Below are 21,279 nucleotides of genomic sequence, written 5' to 3' on the forward strand. Positions count from 1 at the left end.
AAGATGTCATCCAGAGTATGTTTACCTATATGAGTGGGCTTTGTGACGATTTGATTTAAGTAAAAATTCTTTAACACATCAATTACATTGATGGTGTCCCAAGTTTCAGTGGATTCTGAATGAAAGTTAAAATCCCTAATAGTGAGAAATTGGGGTACTCAATGCAGGACTTCATAACAGTCTGTATGGAGGAAATGAATGGATTCCTAAGACCGGGTGGGCGGTAAATTAATATCCCATTAAAAGCTGTTGTGTTATTGCATTTAAGTGTAAACAGAAAAGCTTCTTCCTTCAGTTGGGGGATAGCTGCAAATGTGGCCTTCATATTAGTGTGATAAGCAATAGCAATCCCCCCGCCTCGTTGCCCTTCCCTATCGATTTTAAACAGGTCATATCCTTTTGGTATGGCCATGTTAAGGTCAGGCTGTGAGGAATTATTAGTCCAGGTCTCAGTAACCCCAACCTCTCGAAGAAGTTTTGATGTTCCAATGGGAGGCAAACAAGAAGTTTGGTCATAGCAATGCAAAAGATCAACAGCAGAATTTGGTGCTCAGAGAAGAGTTTCAGAGTCCCTCTTCTAGATATGAGTGAAGTCTAAGGTTATCTAAGTTAAAATTCAGACTAAGTAGGATGGTTCTAGACAAAAAATCAGGGAAGCGCAGAAAAATAGGAAAATGCGGGGACATGCAAAAAAGGTATACAAAGGTATCAGCATTTTAGAAGCTTGGTCAAGAGTCTTCTTGGGCAGGGAAATAGATGTTAGTCTAAGGCACACTTAGGAATGAATCAAAGGGGAAGTGTTGAGGTCTAAACCTCTCAAAGTGCAAAGGAAAGTGGCCTACTCCCAGACAGTGTGAACACCAGGTATGTCTATCAGGATCTCCAGAGTAACATCCCTCTGATTGCATCATCAGGGGCTCAATTGTCCTTTTCCATTCTTACGTTGTAAACTGCAAAATTCACCAAATTTCCCAGACTGAACCTGGGAACGGTGCTGTTCTTTGTTACCTGCGACTGTTTGCAACAGTGCTGAATGGACACTTTTAGTTAACGCGCTGGCTCACCATGTTCACTGTCAAGATCCTTTCCTCAGGCTCTCTCTCTATCACTAGTACAGTGTTGTATCTATTTTCAAACTAGCAAACCATGTGAATGTATATGCAAGAGAAAAAACATGCAGGCAGAAACTGGGAAACAGCATTTTATGCAAGAAGAACAATAGGCCTAATCAGGACAACTTAAAATGTTAAATCAATGATGCACATTTAGTATACGTGCGCACTTTCAAACACAAATGACTAAACGGTCAAAACAGTGGATTCATGTTAAGGTTATACTGGTATAAGTATGAATAAGAAACACATTATAAATGCAAAGTTGAAACACATAACATAAATTATTTTCGTTTCTAAAGTAAATACAATGTAATAGTGTAAGGATGGTTTATTCAATCACCTAAAAAGTAAATGTCATTTAATGAATTAAGGCATGCAATATATATGAAATCTCTGACCCTACAGTGAATACATTTTAATTATGATGCCAAGTGCAACACTTTACTTTAGTATTTTTTGGGCAAACAAAGAATGTGCTAAGTGCACTTATGTGTTGCATATTTGTGAGGTGTAAGGATGGAGTCAAAATTATGCCGCTCCAATCCCCCTTCTGATAGCGAATCAAGCCATTACATCAAGATAAGTATCTCTTATCAGATGAAAATCACAATCTGTTTTTTCATCATCTTCTTCTGGAATCCTCCAAAAACTTAATGTCATCATAGTATTTGCTTTGTCTATTTTCTGGTCCTATTTCTGCTCTTTTTCTTTTCAGTCTGCTTTACGCTTGGTCTCGTTTGTATACCTAATAGATTACAAACAAGAATAATCCACAATGAGCAATAATCAGTAGAGGTTTCAAGATGCATCCAACAATTCCACGCCCTAAGTTTCCAAACCGTTTCAAGATGCATCCAACAATTCCACCCCCTAATTTTCCAAACAATCTGTCTATAGCAAAAAATCCATTCGCTATTGCTTCCCATACCCCTGTTACTTCTAATTCTTTCAAATCTCTCCTTAAGTCAGGAATGTTCTTAATGTATTTCTTACTTTTGTCTGGAATGTAAATACAACATTCTTGAACTTTTAACATTTGACAGACTCCGCCCTCTTTCTCAAGAAGGACATTCTAATGCAAGTTTATTCTGCAAAACCGTGGATCTAATCGCAACCATTTCAACATCTATATCTAGAAATTCTCCAGCTTACTAGTGGACAACTTATCAACTCCAGTATACAACCTTTTAATCTTATGCGAATTCAGTATCCCTCCTACAGATGGTATTATAGCACAAAATATGTCTTCTACAAGTTCACTAGCACTGACATCTCTCTTAGTTCTCCCATGTTCTGTCCCTATTGGATCATCAAGATATCCCATATGATAGATGTTTGGAAAAATTATCCCGAAAGAACATGTTCCATACCATCTCTTGGGTAACCTGTAATATGCATGTTTCCCATAGATATAATAAACTTCAGGAATAACAGGATCTTCACCATCCAAATACAATCACCAATTTCCAAGAACTACAATAGTATGATTTAATTCACTATTTCTCACATAATTTGTGTCTGTCTTGGATTTTTTGAAAAAACATACATAATTACCCTTTGTGTTGCCAATCTAGAGTGAATGCTGCTAAATTTCCCATTAGCCTACGCTCCCTTTCCTCCTTGACCCAATGGCATACATTTGAATGATTTTCTGCTGTAGCAATATATCTCTTTATCTGTCTTCTATTAAATCCAGGAATTTCTTCTCTACACCTGTCACAGAACAAGTTCAATTATGTCTATGCACATACGCGGTGCCTGATGTCATGGTAGGCCTGAAGAAATGTCTCTAAGGTTTTAGCATCAGGAAATACTTCAGAACAGGAACTTCTGAAAAAGACTAGGTCGTCATTCAAGTAATAATATTGAAGATTACCCTTTCCATAGAATAAACTCAACAATAAACTACAGGTAACTCCATATGTCAGGGGACGAGGACGATAGTAATACCCTCAGCAACTCTGGGAGACAATTGCATACACACATAGTAATCCCTAGCATCCACAACATTTTCATAAAGCAATTTAAAGTAAACATTCAATTAATAGTCTCTTCTAGATGCATCTACATGTCAGTCTTTCTCATCTATGGAACGCAAACTATTGTCCGTGGGAAATGGTAGTTGAGGGGCACTTGTAGACCTAAACTCCTCTACATGAGAAGGTGTGGGTAATCTCATCATTACAAGCAAAGCAAATAATGTCAATGTCACAGCAACAAATACTCCTACACATAAGCATCTACGTCTACCAGCATAAGGGCTAGACTCCATGAGTTCTGTGAAGCCAGATTGTTTAGGTGGAAGATAGCACCACAGTCCTTTCAGTTGACTTTCACCTGCACAAACAGCAAAACTAAGTTCAAGTACTTTTTTAGCAAAATATGTACAAAGGATCTTTGTGAGAACTCCTTAGCCCTACTCTGTGAATTATAATTGATAACCGTACACTTCTTTAGCAGACTCGGACCTTGGTACTCTTCTTAGTAGTTTCGGCAAAATCTATTAAGTTCTTTCTAATAAATGCCAGTTCAAATTCACTAATGATCACATCAAGGATAAATTGACTCAATCTGGTTAGTGGCAATACAATTTCAAAGCTCAGTTCAGCCACATAGTTCAGTTCAAGGAGGCACAGTTGAATGTGAATTGTTATAGCAAAAAGTCCAAAATGCTCTATTCCAGGCATTGAGCGCAAGCTATGTCCAGTCAGGTGAAGAGTACCTTTGGCAGGGTACTCTTACTCTCTTTGATCTCCTTACTGCTGGCCGATACTTCAGGCAAACTGTGTGCCTCTCTCACCTACATTCTTGGCTACGGGTCTCCAGGTGCAACTCGCATTACTGCTGCACTAGGCCCTTCAGCAGGGTCTGAATCCAATGTAGTTAACACGACTGGATGAGACCCTTCTGTACCAATTTCATCTGTTAACTCTCTTGGACCCCCCTCAGGCCAAATAAGTATTGTACCAGCTCCTTGCTGGTTCCCAACAGCTTGACAAGTCCGCTCCTTTTGTCTCACTATATCCACCAGCACTTAAGGGACAAGTGCTGTTATATCATCTAGGGTACAAGGGACTATCTGAGTATGGGGCGTATGCACCTCACTGGGGAAACCTCCACACTTCACAGTTGATGTAGAGGCTATGATGACTTGGTAGGGTCCACGCCACTGAGGTTCCAAGCATGACTTGTGCACATGCTTTTCACCATAACCCAGTTGCCGGGACTGAGGTTATGGCACTGCTCCTGTTGCTGTATGGATGTAGCTTCTCCAACCTGATGAGACACAGAACGCACCACATCAGCCAGTGCTCAACAGTAAACAATAATCATGTCATCTGTAATGTTCATAAGGGCATCTGCAGGCACAGCTGGCAGTCTCAAGACTTGGCCCATGATTTTCTCATGGGGAGACAATCCTGTCCTCCTATCCGAGAGTACTCCACAGGTGCATCAACACAAGAGACAAACCATCAGGTCATTTCAGAGATGTCGAGGCACACACTTTAAATCCTATTGACCTGTTCTACAATTCCAGAAGTCTCCGGTCGGTAACTGCAATGTAGCCTCTGTTCAACTTGCGATGCTGCACACAACATCTTCAGGACCTCTTTATTAAAATGAGTTCCTCTGAATGATTTTAAAGAACTCGGGAACCCGAGGCATGGTATTAACTCCCTCAACAACAACTTAGCCACTGTGAAACTATCCTTTCTCCTGGTCAGGTGAGCCTTAACCCAAGCGAGAAGATGTGCGCAAACACTAGGACATATCTCAGCCCATTGCACACAGGTATCTCAATCAATTTTAACCAGAGCCTAGCACACCACAGTACATATCTCAACAAATTAATTTGTCACTCAAATTCAACATGAACATTGGAAAGATGTATTCTTTTAATGTCATTTAAGGTGTTCCAACTCCAGCCGACACGTGTTTCGTCGTTTGGGATGATTACCTACGACTTCCTCAGGGCTGGTAAAACATATACAAATAATACAGTGTAAGCCCTTGATACAGTGGGTGTTTCTCACAACATAATAGAAAATTTCTAATTGATTCTACATACTCATGCACATGGCATGTGAGGTGCCTGCCGGTGCAGGTGGCATACTTTCACTCTTAATGATGGAAATGAAAAGAAAAAAACCCAACTAAGAAACCAGAATCCAGTTCAAATTGTGCACCCGAGCAAATTAATCAATGATGGCCGTGTCTGTGAGGCAAACTTATCACACTAGTTCTATCCATGTGCGTCTAAGTATCGTGGGGACAGGGGTGCTGGGTGTGGTCTACCAATAGATCTCGAACGGTTATCGTAGGAACTATTCGTGATAGATGTGCAACGTGCCGAAACAATAAAGACTGAGGCGTACCCCAGGCCTATCTTTATGGTAATAATCAGAATCGTTTTCCACCTAAATTAGAAAATAGTGGACAGATATATAATCATCCAGTAATCCTTCTCATCTTGCTGTCATCTAAATAGCACAAAAGGTCAGAAACATACCTCCTGGCTGGTTATAATTCCGTCCCAGCCTGTTACAGGTTGGGCAAATAGATAGAAAACGCTCAATCAATTCTTCGTATTTCAGTTCAATATCTGTAAACAAATATAACTGTTGCAATCAAGAGGCATTCTTAAATATGGTGTGAAACGCTTCTACTCTCTATAGTACAAGACCATGCATGGTCTTATTGACAAAATCAGGCAATCCTAAACACACCTTGTCCCTAATCTGGGTAGCAAAGCCCACAACCTATGTCATTCCAAGTAATCCATGCTCAAAAGGTCACTCACTTGTGTGCATTATCCATGCCCGTAAAGTAGAAAGCTCCCGATATGTTTGCTAGTAAGTCAGTAGCACTACAGATAAAAATGAAAGAAAAGCGGGGATACTGTTAGCAAACAGGAATCCAAACCGCGTTCGGCATCTTAAGCCGATAGGTTACGAGGTGGTGTAGCTACACATACCTGTATCCAGCTACATTCAAGCGGCCACCCTTATCCGGCGTCTCCGCGTGGTCTATGCGAGTACGTACTACAAACGCAGAAGTGGTCTAAAGTATCCAGCGACCAGGTAAAAAACAGCTAGACCGCCTCCCTGAAAAACTTGCGTCTTGCCGATGGACGCCATATTGAGTGTCCGTTTGAAATATATTGTACCTTAACTCTGCGTAAACATCACTCTTAAGTATATTTAAAATCCAATAACTAACAAATGCCTACGAAGACAATTATCCAATTGTCACTACGGATCCGCAGGTCCCGGGTCCAATATGTTATCAACGGTACCATTGCCATAGATCTGAAATCGAATGCGCATCTTGCTAAATGGGGTCTCGCTATCTGATATTGAGCAATACCCCAGAATTACCACACATAACCTACAAATAAGTTTATCAAAAACGCAAATCTGCCGCCATTTTATAGTAGATCCCATAAGTGTTCACGTGTAGAGTAGTGTCCTTCAGTAGAGTGCAGTTAGGAAAGGGTACTTCTAGGTGCTCACTATTAGTGCAACCATCATTGATCAGTCGGATGGTAAAAGTGTTTACATGGGATTCAAATTCGTATGAGACATTACAACACAGGTGCTTTAGTATAAAGGTCAGAGCCCATATTTACCTATTATCCCACACTTATATGTGATCAGATGTTATCATTGTTAGATATTGACAAAGTCCAGTTGAAACCTATTGAGGGGACTACCTGATCTCCCTATGTGACTCCGTGTTACAAGCGTTCTCATGCCTACATTTTGCTGCTAACACAACACATCCGTGACACAACCCTTCAGCCATCAATCTCAATCTGGGATTGAAACAGGTTTGCCTGAATAACTGCACCATGGCGTCCCTACCTACATATGCAGGTTCATGATAATGTTTCGACATTGACGGCAACAAGCTGTCTGGCAACACAGGTCTTCCATCTCCTGAAACCTAAATGACATTCTCATCATTTTTGACACAACCAGCTCCAATCCAACCTGGATGTTATGCTTCTAATACTTCCTTCTGTAGCCTTTTAACTTCCTCCCAGGTATCAACAGTGGTTAACAACAGATTGCAATTTGTCAAATTTTTTATTTCTTTTTGGTATTCCCCATTACAAGTACAAGCATTCAGGGCACAATAGTTGGTGGTTTCCTCTGCATAACTGTTGCCCACAGTGGCACAGTCAGGTCTGTTGCGGTGTGGAGCACACTTCACGACCGCAATCTGGGCAGGTAGCTATAGTTCCTCCAATAAATTGTGTATACTTTCTCTACTGCAAATTGGTGACCCAGATGAAGTGCTTAGTCTGCATTGTTACCATAACTGTCCAAAGTCATGAACACCAAAGCTACACTGACTATCAGTGAAAATGGGCACTCTTAGCTGGTTTAAAAAATAGCAAGCTCTAGTAAGAGCAATCAAGTCGGCCACTTGTGCAGAAAATACTCCTTGGAGCCAGGAGGCTTTGTCCACACCAGAGACAATTTAGACTGCAAAAGGCAGCTCTCAGGCTTCCTTCATGATCTTGTAAACAGGGGCCATCAACAAACATCACCTAATCTGATTCAGGTAACGGCACATCTTGTATGTCAGATCTCGGCTTGGTGCGTAGTTCAGTAACATCAAGACAGTCATGTTCATTTTCACCTTCAACATTATAATTTCCAGGTACAGACAAGATTTAACAGTATTAAGAGTAGTAAATATCCTAGGAGTAATGTTTTCTGCGGCAATTATGAGCTGCTCATACTTGATAAGGTGGCTACTAGTGAGATATTGTGTTCCGGTGTGGGTTAACAGTACCGTTACAGATTAGGGGACAAAAACAGTTAATGGATGACTCATAACAATGGGCTCACTCTGCTAAATGCTCAGCCATGGCTTTGAGACAGCTAGGCAAAGTAGCAGCTACTGGGTCAATTATAGCTGAAAAATATGAACAGGTTTGCAAGCATTCCTGTGCATCTGGGTTAGCACTGTGAGAGTGTAGCCCTCCCTCTTATTTCAAAACAAAGCAAAACATTTATTGTAATCAGGCAATCCCAGTGCTGGGGCACAGCAGAGACTTTCTTTCAGCTCTGAGAGGGCATGCATGCAGATGTCATCTCCCGTGGTACTGGATCTGACACATCCTTGTGTGTTAGCCTCTGTAAAGGCTTGGCCTCTAGGGAAAAGTCGGGAATCCACTGTCGACAGTAGCTCATCATTCCCAAGAACATCCTGATTTCTTCTGGGTAGTTGGAGAATTCATTTTCAGAATCATCAAGATTCTCTTTTGTGACACCTTCCTCACTCCCTTCTCAATGTGACTTCCTAGGCATAGGACCTCTTTCTTACAGTATTGCCGTTTGGTTGGGACACTTTATGTCCACTCTCAGCCAAGTGGTTTAACAGAGCAATTGTTTCTCGTTTGCAAGCCTCCTGCGTATTTCCCAACACCAATAAGTTGTTAATATACTGGACCAGGACTCAGTGATAGGGCATACTCAAGATTTTAGATTCTTTTCAAGTATCTATTTAAGGATTAATGGGCTCTCCGTATAACCTTGTGGAACTCGGCCCCATGCCAAAACATGGCTGCCAAACCGAAATGCAAAGAGGAACTGGCTGTCCTCATGCAACGGTATGGAGAAGAAGGCTTGGCATAAGTCGATGACGTAAAACCAATCAGCCTCACAGGGAATCGGAAACTAAATCACCGCTAGACTCCGTACTACAGTTGAACAAGGGACCACAATGGCACTAATTCTTCTCAAATCTTGCACTATGCAGTACTTACCACTGTGTTTCTGCAAACCCATAATGGGTGAGGTACATGGACTCCCCATAATCTCCTTCAATGTGCCTTGCTGGATCATTGAGTCAATCACAAGAGTATACCCAGCAATGGTTTCAGGGGTCAGATTGTATTGTGGGATTCTCGGACACTCAGCATTAAGTTTCACTGTTATGCAGACCGGCTCAACACCTTTAATGAGACCTATGTCTTTCCCTGAAAAGTCCAATTCTTCAGGTAACACTGTGTCTCTCAGCTCTAGTGGCAGATCATCTTTTGTCAACATGGGGTACAATCCGATCTCTAAATTCTGACTGAAACTCGATTCCATATGAGGTACAGTAAATGGAACAATTGAGCTTTGCACAAAAGGTCTAGTCCACGCAGATTTTCAGGACTCGAATCACAATACCACAAATCGCTGATTCTTCTCAAAGGACCCTATTTTGACAGGAATTGCTTCTGAGACAGGGCTAGTCATTTGTTTATTAGCAACTCCTACAACTTGGAATCTATTTCCCAAGAGGGGTTGGCTGGGAACCTCTGCTGTTCTCACAGTAGAGCAGTTAGCACCTGTATCGATCAAGAATGATAAGGGATTGACATTGCTGGTAAATGCTTCCCTTTATAAGATGATGGCTCTACCACTATTTATATATGTTCTTCAAAATACACCATACCTGGTCCCACTGACATACTTTTGAGCAGTAGAAGCAGTGGTGCGAACACTCCTTCGAGATCGGAAAAACCAGAGAATAGGTTTGCAGAAATTTACGAGGGGTTGGTATGAAGGTGGGATTGCACTCCCGGCACTTCAGTATTACTATTGGGCAGCACAACTGACTGTAGTCAACCATTGGTCCCATTTGCCGCAGGGCAAACCGGCCTATTGCATGGACAGGCATAATATGCCATCAGGGGGCTACCTCAGAGCTATATATGGGGCAATGCACAACACACAATCCACCAACCCAACTTCAGTGACGGTTAAGGTTTGGCGCACGACATTGGCGGCGCTAGGTTGCCGCAATAAGATTACACGAGCCACATCACTGTGGGACTCAACACAACTAGGCCTGTTAGCGGGATATCAGGGTTTTGATAAGTGGGACCTAATAGGTCTCTCAAGGGTGGGTGATCAATGGTTTATTAGGGAGGTGAAATCCTTAAGTGAATTACAGCGGGAATACGAGTTGACACCTTCTGAAACATTTTGCTACCTCAATATACGTCACGCACTACAGCTGGCTGTTCCACTTAGGGAGAATCTTACTGAATTCTCCCCATTGAATAACAGACTGCTAGATGAATACATGCCAAAAAAAGCAGTATCTTTAACATACCGTAAAATACTAAATAACTCCCCAGACAGCCTAGCGGAGCTTAGAGAGAGGTGATTCGGTAACCTGTGGTGTTTGGAAAATGATGAATGGTTGGAAGCGATGGCATACCCAAGAGAGGTGGCCATACGCTTACGATTTCGATTGGTCCAATTGAAAATCCTGCATAGAGCATACTACGCTCGCACAACACTCTTCAAATCGGGATAACTAACTTCGCAGCAATGCCCCAGGGGCTGTGGCCATGAGGGCACCTTTTTTCATATGTGGTGGGACTGCATTGTGATCCAGGAATATTGGATGGAAGTGATATTGTGCATGATGACACTATGAACAGACAATGGTGAGGCCTTACCCCAGCTATGCCTGTTAAATATTTGGGAAGCAACAAATCTAACTATAGGGGAGTGACTATGGGTTATGGGTCATGTTGGGTCTCATGGTCGTGAAACGTAATATAGCAAGAAAATGGAGAGCAGATTCTAAACCGACTTTGCAAGACTGGGAGACAGATATGGATTGGTGTATGCAAGTGGAAAGGGTGACTTAATAGAGTAGAGGATGCCCACAGAAATGGTCCAAGATCTGAGGAAGTTGGAAAGCAAGTAGGGGGATGCTCTGTGGTCCTGTCAGGGGTTCTGTCCAACTCAAAGAAGACTAACAGAGTGGGTGGGGAGTCTTGCCCCACGGGAGGAAAAGAATAGCGATATGTGTTTGAAATTATTCAAGGGGGGTCATTGTCTCCATGATACATATGATGTACTATATTGCTCCGAATGTGAAATTTATGCTAATGCTATCATGTTTTTCTATTGCAATAAAAAAGAGTTTTTAAAAAAAGAATGATGTGGGTGGCCATTCACCTCACCATCCACGAATGGACCACTCTGGTCTTCCTCTTAGATTGCGCCAAACCCGCAATCCTCCTCCCCTCTCAGGCCCCGTCATTGTGACAGGTCTGAGCTGTAATCCTCATTTGTTTATTTCATAGAGTACTGCTGAGATATACCCTGATTTACAAAAGGATTTGTGTTTACATTGGGAACTTGAGTTGGAACTAATCTAGGAGTATTTGCATTCAATTGTGGCTTGTGGAGCCCACAATACTTGAGCTTGGGGCATTGTTGAAATAATGTACTCTCTGCCTCTGCACTGCTGTGTCTGAACCATCTTATTACCCTCAGATTGCACAAATCCACCATTCCGAAATTAATTCCCATCTGCCATGTTACCAGCATTAAAACAACATGTGTGCTTCCAATGCCCCAGTGGCAAGGATTTGACTTTTTCAAAATTGCTACATCAGACCCTGTACTTGAATCAATCGGGACACCATGACCTCTACCTTGTGGGTGAAACCTCAACACCTTGCATCACAGAATTCCCTGTTGATACACTCCCTGCATGGAACAAGCATTCCCAAGAAACTGCTGATTCTGACCTCACTGTGTGGCTTTGATTTGTGCTATCATCAACTTTTCTTTCAATTTCTTATGTTTAATTTCTAATTCATCACTGCAGTATTTTGCATGCCTCAATATTTCATCAATTGGTTTGCTCTGCCAACAAATTAAAATCTGTTGAATCACTGAACAAATCTCAGGTTTCTATCTATGCACAAAATGTCACACATATGTCTTTAGTCTCAATCATCTCTGTTCGATTTTACGGCGTAAATGCCTGCAACAGTCTCTCATAATAGGCAAGTCTTGTTACTTTGGGCTTTTGAGTTGTTCTGTCAATCTTGACCCAATCAATATTTTTAGGAGATATTTTCTATTTAAAAAAATGTAATCACCTGATAATACTTTGTCATCAACACTACTGATGGAGTGTTTGATATAAGATGTCTCATTGGTTGCTTCTCGGGCCACTCCACAGAAATTTTGCATTCGACCCACAAGTCACCCAGAACCACAATTTCAAATAAGATATTCAAATCAAGTCACAGAACCTTAGATATCTTTACAAACCGATCAACTTGTCTGTACCATTTTACTGGGTTTTCTCTCAATTTCGGAAAATCTTTTGTGAATGATTCAAGGTCAGTCCTTTTCCAAGGTATGCGGACATAACCTCCACCAGGCACTTCTCTAAAGCATGTGTGGATCCACATCCTCCTCAGTCCCAGACTAAGGCACCTCTAATCTGACTTTCTTCTGTTCTTTTTCTGTGCCCACCTGCCTTCCCATCTATCCAGCTCACTCCATTTTTGAACATAGCCAATTGATTCCTTGATCTGCAATGTAATTCCCGACAATCTCATGTTAGTGAGATCCCTGTCATTAAAGCTTAAACAGTAACTATTCTGTAAAGTGTTGACTTCTGCATGTCAATTTCATATCTGTGAGCCAATTTAGACTATCTTTCATGAGCCTGTCCAGCAGGTCTAGTAATATCTTTCCACATTAACAATAGTTCATGATTCCAATAGGCACTTAATTAGGACATATCACGATTTCCAAGTATCATGTCTTCTAATTCTACTTTCAGTTTAGCAACATCTATTGTCTTTTCCCTCTCTGGGGTTTGAATATTCCTTCAACTTGTTCCGGGATTTCCATTACCAGTCGGGGTGTACATACCTCTGAACCAATCATCATGTTCTCAGGCTGTAAGACCAGGCTGTTCTGTTGTGGTATTAGGAATTACCTCTCCGCTAAAGGAACAACTATTAGGTGGTAAGTTCAAAAGAGACTTGCCAGAATGTGGCAAACCTACAGGTGTGTCTGTCCTGGGGGTTCTGTAATTAACATTTGGAGGCACATTTATTCTGGGCATAAAACGTGTGGCGATCATTGGGAAACCCTTCTAGTCAGGTCAAATTCTTTCTGACTTAATGTAGAGTCTGCACTTGCAACATAGAAGGTATTCCCTTGTGTCAGAACCATCTGAGGAATTGGTCTCATTGTCGAGTCCACAGGATTACTAGCTGAGGTACTCATCCCAGTAGGAACAACCAAAGTATCTGTAGTATTTCCTGCCTATCCAGGTTTATATAGAGGAACTACAGGACCAATGGTGACAGCAACAGACAGTACTGTCCTCAGCTGCATTCTCTGTATCATCTGCCTCTTTCTCGTTTTCTTATACTTTCGTTTACCTTTGCCCTTTTCTTCACTCGTTAGTGCAGGGTAATACCTAGCTCTCTCAATCATGTAAGTTCTCCAAATTTTCTCCTCTGTCTCCCATCTAGCATCCACACCAGTGTGTAGGGCTTTCTTGACCCTTCCTCTAAATCTATCTCTTTCCACCTAAGGTGTGCTGTATGTTCCCAAGTATTAAGTGTTTCATATTGTGTAGGTCTATTAGGCGGTTTCATGTCATACAACGTCCTCCTTAAATGTTCAATGATTCTTAAATTTAATGTGCCGTAATAGGGAAACGTCAAAGGACCATTCTTCTCAGTGATCTTTTGCCATTGTTCAAGCCAAACACACGTATGAAAACCCATGTCTATGGCCATAATATGGCATGGTGTTCCTTCAGGTCGTGCCTCTTCCCCCTGTCTAACAGGTATAGTCACATTTCCCTTCATTAGACTTAGAATGCTTTAAAGAATTTCATTTTAGATCAAAATATGCACAATTCACAGATGACTTTTCGTTTAAACCAGAAAATGATTATTCACCCACAATTCTCTGTTCCGTGATCACAATCAATACTAGCGTGACTCTCTATGACGTGTCCAACCAATACCAGAGCAGCACACTGTGATGTTGATTTCACTCCTTGCAGCAGCTCAGCCTCCTTTACAATTCTCACTAGCATGTTTTCTCAGCACTTTATGCACCAGACAAATGCAAGCAATTTCAACAATTAACTTTGTCTGCTCCTCTAATGAAATTGAAGATATTAATACACAGTGGAACCGGTCCAGAATAACGCTTTCCAACCTACCCTGACATTCTCTTCAAATGAAACCCCTACCAGTGGGGTCTCGCCCGGATTGATACAGTTCCTCCCTGTGCACTGAGATTCACTATACCAACCACACCTCACAATCACACAAAGATAAAGTACCTATTTCAATAGTGCTGTTGACGAGGTTTCACGAACTCCGACGACTAGCACCACAACACAGCAGACAACTACACTCAGTGTTTTCTACACTGATAACTTATCTGTTTATCTATCCCTGGATATTAGGTCACGTCGGACCCGATAACCACTTCAACTTTTCGGCATTAAGCACCATATTCACACAACAACTTAAAAGGTCTAAGCAGAACACCATACAATCGCTGCAAAACACCCAGCCCTAACAATACTCACACCTCCGCTGCTACTACTCCTCTCCAAATCAGTGGAACTCCATCAATCCACCGAACGAACGATGGGCATTAGGGATTTGGACTGGGCTTGGGTAATTTCTGAAAGGGACACCCTAACTCCCTCAAACCATCTGATGGGCTACCAAGTTGGTGCAGTGTTCTGGGCCAGCCCTCTTATCATTGGTTATCCGGTGGAACTTATCTTCACCAACTGAGAGGGAAAGGGATTTAGCAATTCAATCAATTAATTTGAATTAACAGTGTAACCTATTTGGATACATATTATGGATCAGGAATCAGTAACTATAGTTAAGGATGTTTATTACGAGTTAGCAGTCATGTTAAGATAAACACATCTTAGTACCATACTGTAAAGGTACAGAATAACAACAGGAAACCCCAAACTTCTGAAGGAGTTTGGGCATATCAATTGGAGGCACACAAGATGTTTGGTCAAAGCAATACAAAAGATCAACAGCAGAATTTGGTGCTCTGAGAAAAGTTTCTGAGTCTCTCTTCTGTACAAGAGTGAAGTCTAAGATAATCTAAGTTAAAGTCCAGACTAAGGAAGATGGTTTTAGACCTAATAGGGAACATCAGTTATTTCCACCTGTATCTCCAGAGCAACACCCCTCTGGTCGCATCATCAGGGGAAGCATTGTCTTTTTCCATTCTCATCCTGTAAGCTACAACTTTCACCAAATATCCCAGGCCGAACATGGTAAATGTGCTGTTCTTTGTTACCTGCAATTGTTTTCAACAGTGCTGAATGGGCACTTTCAATTAACGCTCTGGCTCTCCATGTTCCCTGTCAAGGTCTTTTTTTCAGCTCTATCACTAGTACAGTGTTGTATCTATTCTCAAACGAACAAGCCATGCGAATGTACCTGCAAGAAAAAAGACTTGCAAGCAGAAAATGTGAAACAGCATTTTATGCAGAAAGAAATATAGGTCTAGTCAGTCACAACTTAAAGTATTAAATAAATGGTGCCCATGTAATATACATGCATACTCTCAAACACAAATATTTGAAAGTCAGTACCTGGGATTCATGTTAAGATTCCACAGGTATAAATGTGACTAAGAACTACATCAAAGCAAGATGAAATATTAGTGTACGCATTACATAAATCATTTTCACTTCTAAAGTAAATACAATTTAATAGTGTAAGGATGGTTTATTCAGTCACCTAAACAGTAAATGTCATTTAATGAAGTAAGGAATGCAATATACATGAATTCTCTAACCCTGCAGTGAATACACTTCAATAATGATGTCAGGTGCAACACTTTCCACATTAGTAGTTAGGGCACACAAAGAACATGTGCTAAGTGCACGTGTATGTTGTGTATTTGTGATGTGTAAGGATGCAATAAAACGTACGCTGCTCCAGTAGTCTTCAATGGTAATCCAGGAGCCTGGACTGACTACTAATGGCCTAGGAAAAAAATGGGTCCATCTCAATACCTAAGGTGGCTGTGAAAAGCCCGGGAATAATAGTGGACCATCAGCTGTCCTTGAGATAGCAAATTAATAATGTGGTATCAAAATGGTTTTCACTCTCCAGACAGTCAGGAGCCAGGAAAATGATTATGGCAACAATTTCTGGAGATAGAATATACTACGCCAGTAGCATTTTGTTGAGCCTGCCAGATATAATTTTAAAGTAGCTTCAACTACTTCAAAATGCAGCAGCCATGTTGGTGTTTGAGTCCCCATGTAGATCACATACTTTTCTCCAACTACGTTGGCTACCAATAACATTGTGTATTCAATTCAAAGTCTGTTGCTTAGTATTTAAGGCTATCCGTGGCTTAGGTCTGGCGTTTCTTGATAGACGAATTGCAAGATATGTCCATGCAAGGGATATGCATTCATTTAAAGCTAATCTCTATAGTAGTGCTGCCTAGGTTTTGCAAAACAAGAGTTGGAGGTTGAAGGTTGCCAGTTTTCGCTTCTAAGACCTGAAATTCCCTCCTGACATCAATTCGAACACTTACATTACTGGAAACTTTTAGACACAGGTTGAAAACCTGGATGTTTGAGAAAACTTTCGTTTCCAAAATATAAATGTTTGCTTGAGCATGCCAGTTCTCTCTTCTGAATCTTAGCACCATGTAATGTAAATGTAAATGTGGGTGTACTTGTAAAGCGCACTACGACTCCAAGGAGTATCTAGGCGCTGAAGACCGCTGGGGAACCCGTCCTGGTTTTCCCTGTGAGATGGTCCCTTTCTGGGTATCTCCAGGGTGAAACCAGGCATCCCCGGCGTCTGTGGGGGGCCGTTGTAGAGATGAGGCAAGCTTAATGCCCAGAGTTGCCGAGTGTGTTCCCTGGTTAGAGTAGGCACTGAGGCGAGAATTATCGAGTCCGTTTTGACCCTGGTCCACAACCCTGCCGCGTCGGGAAATGAACCCTGGTCCCGGGCCGTTCTCTGCTTACGGGTCTGCCACCTCTAACCAGTGAGCCACACCACTCCACGCCGCAACAGCCTCGTGGGACTCCAGGTCCCAGGGTGCACGTTTCTTCCTAAGTGGACATAGCTGCTGCAGGGGGAGGCGCTGACATCGCGCTACAAAGCACCGCCTTGATACCTTCATGTGAGCCTGCTCTCTCCTGCAGCTAACCATAACCATAACCTTTCCACCTCATCAATCTTGTCTCTTTTACATGAAAGAAAGAGAGAACCTTAGAAGGAAAAGTGCCAAGATGCTTCGGTAAATGCGTTCTCTCCAAATACCCTACCATAGACCATGATGTCTTTTCTTTCATTGCTTGACCCATTCTGCAGCAACCACTGCTCTCCTCTCTGAAAAACAACAGCCACAAACAGAAGCTCAAGGAACATCCCAGCGTAACCGGCAATTACAGGAGGGATAATTTATAGAACTGTCCAGTCTGAACTCCCACGTTGTATTGACCTTTTTCTCCGAAGCACCTCAGGTAAGGAACTTAAGCACATCACTTGTAGCCACTTCAAGAGCAGCAGGAATATGAAGGTTCAAACACAAGAAAAAAAGAAAGATGGCTTGCAAGCATGGCCTCTTTAAGGTGCCCATCAGAGGTGTGCTGCGCTTGCTTCACAGCTTTCCTGTGTTTTTTATTCTGTCTTGAGAGGTGGGATTCACCTCAAAAGTAATGACTGGAAGCAACAAGGGGCGAGGATGTAACAGGGCATCATCATCATTGGGAAAAAAAACGAAAGGTGGTTGTGCACAAGCCTACCCATCAGGAATGCATTTATAACTAGAGTATTTTTAATTGAAAGGCATATTGGGCAAATGTGGACATGACTGTTAATTTATCTCATCAAGTAATTAATCTTCTTCACTTGTGCCCGAAACTGCTGGCAAGCTGTTTTTTCATCCCTGCGGGACGCTTCCTATTACGCCGCAACAGCCTCGTGGGACTCCAGGTCCCAGGGTGCACGCTTCTTCCTAAGTGGACATAGCTGCTGCAGGGGGAGGCGCTGACATCGCGCTACAAAGCACCGCCTTTCCCCACGCAGCACGAGGCCCTCTAAACTTCACTTGTGCCCGAAACTGCAGGCAAGCAGTTTTTTCATCCCTGCGGGACGTGGGACTCCTGGTCCCAGGGTGCATTGCTCCTTCCTAAGTGGACATAGCTGCAGCAGGGGAAGGCGCTGGCATCACGCTACAAAGCGCCGCCTTCCCCATGCAACGCGGGACGCACGCGGGCGAAGCCGGGGCCAAAGGTGGGCCCGTTTGAGCCCGTTAGAGGACGGAAGAGGTCGGGCCGGGCCCCCCAGGCCCCCCTCTATCATCGTTATCCTGCAACGGTAATTCTCCCAGTTTATGACCTGGTCACAAGTGTAAATTTCTGATACCATCCTTTTGTTACCATTGAGAACTATCTGTGGCTGAAATGGCCGGCCGTGAAGGGAAGACAAGGAAAGCTGCTACGAGTGGATATGTAGCCGGGACATTCAATCAGTTTATTACCAGGACTATCTCTGTTCTGGCTAAGGAAATATCAATTACTGAGCGCCAACTCTCTCAGGACCCGATATTTGCCAAACGTTCTTCTCTGGGGGACTTGGCGCTGGCTCGTAGCCCGGTGCCGCATAACCCCGCACCTGTCCACTCCGCGGCTTCCAGTGAAATTTGTGTCCAGTCCCCTCAGGTTCTGCCGTCTGACTTAAATACTGGGGACTGTAGGGTAGCCACTCATCCTTCCTTAGGGGCAATACCAAAAGTCCTTACTATTTCAGCAAAAACCTCTTTGGAGTAGCCTCTAAGAAGAAGCAAGAGGGGAGCACAGAAGGGAAGAAAATCTAAGATGCCGGAATCAAATAATATGGTTAACTTGGTAAATGTGGATGTGGATCCCTCAAGCCCAGGGAAAACGGACGAGAATGATCTGTCTTTAAACAGCCTCCCTCTGATTTTACAAGATGGTCCTTTGCCTTCGATTGGTGGTGGTTTTTGGAGGAAACTAGATGAGCTCATATCAGCCTCTATAAAGCCTGTATATGATAAGCTGCTGATATAAAGCCCGTATATGATAAGCTGCTGACAATTGAAGACAGACTGATGAAACTAGAATAGCTTTCTACAACCAATTCCTCTCTTATTAAGAATATTTCAGCAAAGCTTCCCAAGGCCAAAGATCTTCAGAGGAATGGTTTGGGGCACAGTTCGAGCTCTATCCCTTCATCTCATATGATCGCTTCTGACCTAATACCAGGTAACTCGGCCAGGAACATTGTAGCTGGCGTCGGCATTATGGCTGGAGATAATACCCACGGAAATAAAGACTGTTCCCAAGGAAAGAGCGTTAATCAACATCTATTAGTAGGGGGGAATGATAATAAACAGCAGGGAGGGCTGACAGGACTACAACGCTCTATTGATCATCAAAAGATCTTGTTGCCACACATTGACTTTCCCCCGGAGTCTGTACCCTATGTTGTTGTGTTGACAGGAGTACCAGATTTAGCTAAGGGTAGGGTGGAGACATAATTGAGTTAAAGAACAAAACCGTGTATTGGTTGAATACTAATAGACCCATCCCTTTGAATGTACACAGTAAAATTCTGTTTGTCTGCAGGGTAAGCTGGATAGGACGCAGAACAAAGGATATAGAGGGCAACTGTATAATGATTAATTTTAGTGACAGCAGGGCCGTGCATCATATTTGCGATGGGCTTAATCAGATTGTGAGATCTGCTATCCAACCTTTTGATCTTAATTACTTTTATACTACTGCAACGAGTAGGGAGAACCCTGGCCAACAGGGATTGAGCCGCGAAGAGCGATCTCTACCTGGACATTTTAGTGACAGATTTGGCTGTGATGGGTTTAAATTGCCGGGGAGCTGTCATTTTTCTTCCATTCCGCAGGGTCCAAACAGATTTGCAGCACTTTCAAGGCTGGATGACTGTGACTGACTGTCTGGTGGTTTAGAGCCCCTAGCATCAATCCTTCAGGCCTTAGAGCCAGCTCATTCACTTCCTATAGGTGCTGGGATTTTAGTACAGTCATTGTCTGAGCTCCCTACTCCCGAGCCACCGGAGGTTTTGCCCATTGTATCATCTAGTGATTCGCCCAGGGCAGTGGACTATAACGTTCTGTCCTGGAACATTGCCAGGTTGGCAGAGAAGATCGCAGATCCAATGTGGGTGCAGTTTATCAGGCAATTCTCCCTGATATGTTTACAGGAGACTTGGATGGTGAACTGCAACCTACATCTGGAGGGGTACAAAGTTGTTTATGTCCCCGCCGCCCCTTCAGCTATTGGAAGAGCTAGGGGTGCTTTAGTTATTTTTACATCTCTGGCTCTGAAGTGTAGGATTAAGGTCCTTCCATTTGCTCAATGTGACTCCCAAGCTAGCTATTCTATTAAAGTATGGAAATGTTAGTTTGTGTCTAATTAATTTCTATAATGCATTGAATAGACAGGGGGGTTGTCAGATAACACTGCTGAATGGTCTTGTCAGTCAGCACTGTGCTCATGTTTCGCATAGCCTTATGATATTGGGGGATTTTAATTTCCATCCGTGTGGTGATCCTGAATCAACTAGGATGGGTGATATGGGATGTGCAAAGGTAAGGGGTCTCCACTTCGAGCACTCAGTGCAGGGAAATGTACTTAATGATCTGCTTAACGAATATGATTTGTTTTCGTCTATGTCTTTTGCTGCACCATCCAGTAAACAGCCTGTGCCTTCTTTTAAAGGACGCAGTGGAGGGTTCTTTATAGATCATATTCTGATTTCTGTTAGCTTAGAGACTATCCTTCAGGGTTTTAAAATCATGGAGAGCTCATTTAGTGACCACAATCCAGTGTGTGTGCACTTGGTGGGTGGTATACTGATTGGGTTGGCCAGGGAGACAGTGCCTGGCGTGCTTAAACTAAAGGACGGTAGGCGTCGCCTCAAATGGTCCCAGATAACCCCAAATCTTTTCTATGAAAAGGTCCAGGAGTCTTGTGTTGCAGAACTTGCATCTTGTGTGTCCCCTGACACCTCAGCAGCAGGCGTCCTTAACTCTTTTTAAGAGATTGTTGTTAAGGTGGGGGCCTTACTTTCTGCCCCCGCACGAAAAACACCTTCTAGTGATCCTAAATGGTTTAATTCCGCATGCTCTGAAGCAGCCAGATAATAAAAGGACGCTCTGAAAGTTAACCCAAGGGATCTTCCTGGGGTTCGTGTACTTCAACTTAACTATAAAAAAATACTGGCTAGCCGCAAGGCGGAACTGAAGGAAGCAACCTGGCGGGAATTAGCGCAATTAGGCGGTAGCGCAAGATT

The sequence above is a fragment of the Lissotriton helveticus genome, chromosome 12 (assembly GCF_964261635.1).
Source record: "Lissotriton helveticus chromosome 12, aLisHel1.1, whole genome shotgun sequence".
NCBI lineage: Eukaryota > Metazoa > Chordata > Amphibia > Caudata > Salamandridae > Lissotriton > Lissotriton helveticus.